General features: G+C 37.5%; 1 pseudogene; it reads left to right on the forward strand.

Moving 5' to 3' along the window:
- The first annotated feature begins 525 nt into the window (after positions 1 to 525).
- LOC109678322 (NEDD8-conjugating enzyme UBE2F pseudogene) lies at positions 526 to 1724 on the forward strand (annotated as a pseudogene).
- The last annotated feature ends 4444 nt before the right edge of the window (positions 1725 to 6168 follow it).

A 6168-nucleotide genomic window follows, 5' to 3' on the forward strand; every position in this document is an offset into this window, starting at 1 on the left:
ATCAGTATGATATGCTTTGGAGTTTCATATATTCATCAAACGGAATAACTAGCTTCTAATTAAGTTTTAAATCCTTTATTTGTGCTTCTTGTTATCCCATAAATTATTTTTAGGAAACTATATCAATTAACAGTGCTTCTCTAATTTCAAATACATCATTAGTTGTTTTAACTGAGTTTAAGAAGCACTGTCATAGTGAGACCATAGAATGAAACATTATTTCACATCTAAACAGAGTCAAGCTAGAAGAATTCAATTAAATAACTATCTACTGAGTTAAGTCCTGTGGGGGAAGGTAAGAAAAGTTTACTTAAAAGTCGTTGGTAATTTATGGATAACTGAAGAGAGCAGAAATGCACCAAATTACCTAAGAAACTATGTAAAAAGTTGTAGAATCTGGTGCTAGGTGAACAGAGCCATTAAGCAGCCCTTGTTTTCAACATTCCTTAAAAGAATACCTTTATACTGTGCAGAAAAAAATATCTTCTGGCATAAAGGTTATACTTGGAGCTGGAGGGTCTGTGAGGACCGCGTCTCGCTGCCGCCGCCGGCCGGGCATGGTGTTGGGTGCCGGCCCGCCTCGCCTGTCTCGGGTACCCAGAGTAAAGGTGGCAGTGATGCTAACGTTGGCAAGCAAACTGAAGCGAGATGACGGTCTCAAAGGGTCCCGGACGTCAACCACCGCGTCTGACTCCACTCGGAGAGTTTCCGTGAGAGACAAGTTGCTTATTAAAGAGGTTGCAGAACTCGAAGCTAATTTACCTTGTACATGTAAAGTGCACTTTCCTGATTCAAACAAGCTTCACTGCTTTCAGCTAACCGTAACCCCAGATGAGGGCTACTACCAGGGCGGAAATTTTCAGTTTGAAACCGGAGTTCCGGATGCATACAACATGGTGCCTCCCAAAGGGAAACGCTTGATCAGGATCTGCACCCCAACATCACAGAGACAGGGGAAATGTGTATAAGTTTACTGAGAGAACATTCTATTGATGGCACTGGCTGGGCTCCCACCAGAACGTTAAAGGATGTTGTTTGGGGATTAAATTCTTTATTTACTGATCTTTTGAATTTTGATGATCCACTGAATATTGAAGCTGCAGAACATCATTTGCGAGACAAGGAGGACTTCAGGAATAAAGTGGATGACTACATCAAGCATTATGCTAGATGATAAGAGGAGAGAGTTGCAGGCCATGGACTGTGTGTCACAGTTTGTCTCTAATGTGAAACAGCACGAGGTAGCCCTGCTCCCCATCCTCACGCTCCCTCAACCCCATGGGATTGTCCCAGTCCTGTGACCATGTTGTCCTGAAGAAGACCATCCTCCTGCCTGCCCACTGTAAATGGCGAATGCAACACAAATACAGCAAGAAATTGTTTGGGCCTCTAAAGAGTTGTCTGCTTCCCTTACCGTGTTTACTCTCTTGAAACTATGCTGTCTAGGCTGCCGGTGAAATCCCTCAGAAGTTGTAAAGAACTCGACATTGAGGCTAGCGCTTGCTTCTCCTTCCCCCAACAAATCGGTGTCCTGCACAAGGGATGTAATGACGCGTTCGGTGTAACTCGCAGATTGGCAGTAAGAAACCCGCTACAAACTGTGATTGGATGCACTTTCTCTTAGCTTCTTCCACGAATGTTGGCCCTGCCTAGATGTGAAGCCTCCCAGAATGCATTGTCATTCACTGTAGATCTTACTGAAATGCGTATTTTATTTAATGTAAGTATATTTTGGAACAGAAAAAAAAAAAAGGTTATACTTTTCTTAGAGGTTATAAGTCTGTTTACATCTCTCTAATAAAAGCAAACAAAATGTGTGTGCAGATACACACACCCCATATACAATGAGAAGATATGAATCATATGGGTATAAAGAAGATTAGTTCATTATGGGAGATCCTAATAATAACAGGGCCAATTCAAAGCACACCAAAAAAGGAATAGAAGAAGAGAGGTTTATACATATGTACTTGCGTTGCAGGTCCACTTCCAGCCATGCTTATAGTATATACTTGTAGATATTCTATATTTAACTTTAAAAATAGAAACAATTGATCTTCATATCCTTTCAATCAAGAATTTCCTCTTCTGCTTTAGTGATTGTGCTACATATACTATTCCAAATATGATTATCTCTCTCTCATGTGGAATACTTACTATGTAACTTAAATATGATACCCATGGGATATGATGCTTCTAAAATAGAGACAGGGAACAAAACTAAAATCATAGTCCAAGGTGTCACTGTGTTACAACTAATCCTGAAGTACAACAAATGCACTTAAAGTGCTAGTTGAGCAAATGATCCCTAGTAGAGATAGGGTCAGGTAGAAAAAATGGAACTGGAGCTGAATTCTGAAAAATGACCTGTTTGTTAGGCAGAGTAGAAGTTCTGGCCACTCCAGGGTGGAGATGAATGTTTTAAGATTGGTGAATATAATATGAATCAAAACCATGAAAGGAAAGGAGGCTTCATGTCTAGTAGTTGGCTCTTTCACATTTAGCTAATATAGTAATGAAAAAAAATCACTAAAACATAAATGAGAGCGAAATTTAGATTTTCCTATCAGTAAGATAAGTCTTGTCCTATAAAAGATATCAAATGCATATGAAAAAGTGCAGGGCACATACATTTAAGCTTGACAGTAGCATCAGGTTTAAATAAATCAACCTGAGCCAGGTAGGTTGGAAAAAATGAAGAGCATGACTTATTTTGTGTACAGGATGAATAGGGAAAGTCACTAAAGATTTTAGAGGGTGTTAATAACTGGATTGACAATTATTATCTCTGGTAAATCTAGGATTGGTTGGAAAGGTGATGAGAATGGAGGTAGGAAACTGATTAGGAGTTTTTCTCAACAAGTTGAACTGTAAAGAACATCTGGCTGATGTTGCACAAAGTCAGTGGTTAAACAGAGGAAAACATAATTCAGAGGTATTTCAATAAGTGAATCCGTCTACTCGGCCACTGGTGTCCACCATATTGCAATATTCTCAATACGCCCAGAGTCGCTACTCTTGTCCATGCACTGTCTTCTCTTGTTTAGATTATCCTTAGAGACTAAAATTTTTCTCTTCATTTTACCCCTTATGTACCAACAGCCTATTCTCATCACAGTGAACACAGTGAGCATCTTAAACTGTAAATCAGATTCTATGCTGGTCCTCTGCTGCAAATCTTTTCATGAGTTTTCACCTGACTTAGAGGAAAAGCCAAAGTAGTTACCATGTCCTGGCCCTCTTTGTATTACCCAATTTCTCTGGCCACATGCTCTATTTCTCCCTCCACTCTAGCCATGTTGAATTCTTGCTTTCCCTCAATCTCACCATGCATACTCCACTTCATTGTCTCTACACTTGTTCCCTTTGTCTAAGTACACTTTTCCTAATTGTTCACCTCTATCAGGTCTTTATAAAACCAAGCCCTGGGGCTCTTTATAAAAGTCTTTGTCTTCCTTGCCTGTTTAGAATTGCACACATGACTATCTTTTTTACTACATATATTTATTAATGTATTTTCTTATTGTTTCTTTATGAACTGGAGTATTTATTCTGCAAAGTTAAGTAGGTAAACACAGTGGTTGATATAATGTTGTTGACTGAATGAAAAGATATTTTATGTTACAGAGATAAGAGCTTTGAGTCAGATCATATACCATCTATAGTACCTCCCAAATCACTGCAAATCTCTGCAAATCTCTGCAAATTAGGAAATAAACCTCATAGCTGCAAGTAAAAATTAACTAATATTATTTTTGTAAAGTATTATATACAGTTGACTATAGTTACTTGTAGTAGGTAGGTTTTATAAAATCATTGTGAATAGTGAGTAAGTGATAAACCATTGTTCTTAAGGTAAATATATACATGTACTGAGGTAAATCCTAAAAACACTTCATCCTGGTAGATTCAGCTTTATTTCTCAAAAGAGAAAACACAGTTCAGAAGTGTTTCTTTATGGTCTGCCTGATGCCTTTCGTTTCACCAGCTTTCCCCTGTCACCTTCATTCTCTGGTCATTATTTTATTGCCTTCTTAAATCTCAGCCGAGAGCGTGAGTATCAGAAAGACTCATAATTTCAGGCCTAGTATGAGCCTATGCTTGAATGACTAAGACATCTGCCAGAAATATTGATTTGAGGGTTATATTTTTATTAGGTAGGTGCATTGTAAATACATAATCACCCCAAATGGAATTTGAACAATGTACATAGGCTATATCTATATTTATGTGGCTATGATATAATGAATAGAGTCTTCTACATTCTGGAATATTGTATCTTAAATAACATTATGTATTTAATCTTAATTGTAAACTCAAAAGTTAGTAATAGTTTTGGCTAATACATTAAGAAAAGACAAGGAAGTGAAGGGTACACAGACTGGGAAGGAAAAACATAAAATGCCTTGCTTATAAATGACATGGCCATCAATGTAGGAAATCCAAAAGAATTAACAAAAACTCCTGGAAATGATGAATAATTATTCCAAGTTTGCAGAATACAAAGTTAATGTACAAAAGTTAATCACTTCTCTTCTTACCAGTGTATAAGCATTTTATAGAGAAAAAGATCCAATAGGATATACAGAAATAGCTATAGATAAGAGGAACTTTATTATAGGAATTGGCTTACATGATTATAGAGGCCAGGAAGTCTCATGATAAACAATCTGCAAGCCAGAGAATCAGTAAAGTCAGCAGTATAATTTAGTCTGACTCTGAAAACTTTAGAACCAGGAGGGACCACTGGTGTGATGACCTTAGAGTCCAAAGTTATGAGAATAAAGAGTACCAGTATTCAAAAGCAGGCAAATCTGGTAGTTCCAACTCAAGCAGAGAGGGATAAAAGTCACTCTTCTGCTGCATTTTGTTTTAGCGAGGCTTTGATTAGATGACACCCATCCATACTTATGGATCTTTTAATTCAGTATGTAGATTCAAATACTAATTAATGGATGTGAGGGCAATCTGACTACGACATCTGTCATCCCTTTGATCGCCAGGGTTGATGTATCTGATTCCGAAGCACGTGCTCCATGGAAGAGGACAACCAGGGAGCTGCATCCCCCTGCTAGAACCTCCAAACAAGCTCTCAAATAGTAATTTATTCATGAAACACCATCACAGACACACCCAGAAATAATCTTTAGCTTCTACATGGTCATTCCTTAACATAGTCAAGTTGACACATAAAATTGACCATCTCAATCAGAGATGAGCAAATGAAAATTAAAATTGAAAGCATAATGCCATTTGCTTTAGTGACACAAAAGTGAAATATTTAAGTGTAAACTTATCAAAATATGTACAAAATTTATATGAGGAAAACCACAAAACTGATGAAGGACATCAAAACTTAACTAAGTGTAGAGATACTCTATGTTCATGATAGGAAGATGAAAAATTGTTGAAATGTTAGTATTTCCTGACTTGATCCATAGATTCAATCAAAAATCTTTCCAAATTATCTTGTGGATATCAGCAAAGTGATAGTAAACTTTGTATGGAAAAGCCAAAGACCCAGAGTAGCCAACACAATGTTGGAGAAAAACAAAGATGGAGGACTGACACTACTGGATTTAAAGACTTATTATGAATTGATAGTAATCATGACAAAATAGCATTGGTGAATAATAGATAAAATTATCAATAGTAATGAATAGCGAACCCAGAAGTAGCACCACACCAATATAGTTAACTAACCGTTAACACAAAATTAGAAATAAGGGCAAAATAGTTTCTGCTGGGTATTGGGGGGGGAGGGAGGGGGGGAGTGGGTGGTATGGGAGGGGGTGGGGGCAGGGGGGAGAAATGAACCAAGCCTTGTATGCACATATGAATAATAAAAGAAAAATGAAAAAAAAAAAAAACCTAACCGTTGACAAAGGAGTAAAGGTAATGGTGCTGGAACAACTGGATCTCCACATGAAAATAGATGAATCTAGGCATCTGTCACAAAAAGTTAACTCAAAATGGACCACAGATCTGAATGTAAAACACTGTATATAAAACTCCCAGAAGATAACACAGGGAGAAAACCGAGAGCCTTTGTGCATGATGATGTCTTTTTAGACACAACACTGACGATACAATCCATGAAGGGTATAAAATAATAGATAACTCTACTAAAAGCTTTGGCTCTATGAACAAGAATGTCAAGAGAGTGAG

Source organism: Castor canadensis, chromosome 12, assembly GCF_047511655.1.
Source record: "Castor canadensis chromosome 12, mCasCan1.hap1v2, whole genome shotgun sequence".
In the NCBI taxonomy this organism is placed as follows: Eukaryota; Metazoa; Chordata; class Mammalia; order Rodentia; family Castoridae; genus Castor; species Castor canadensis.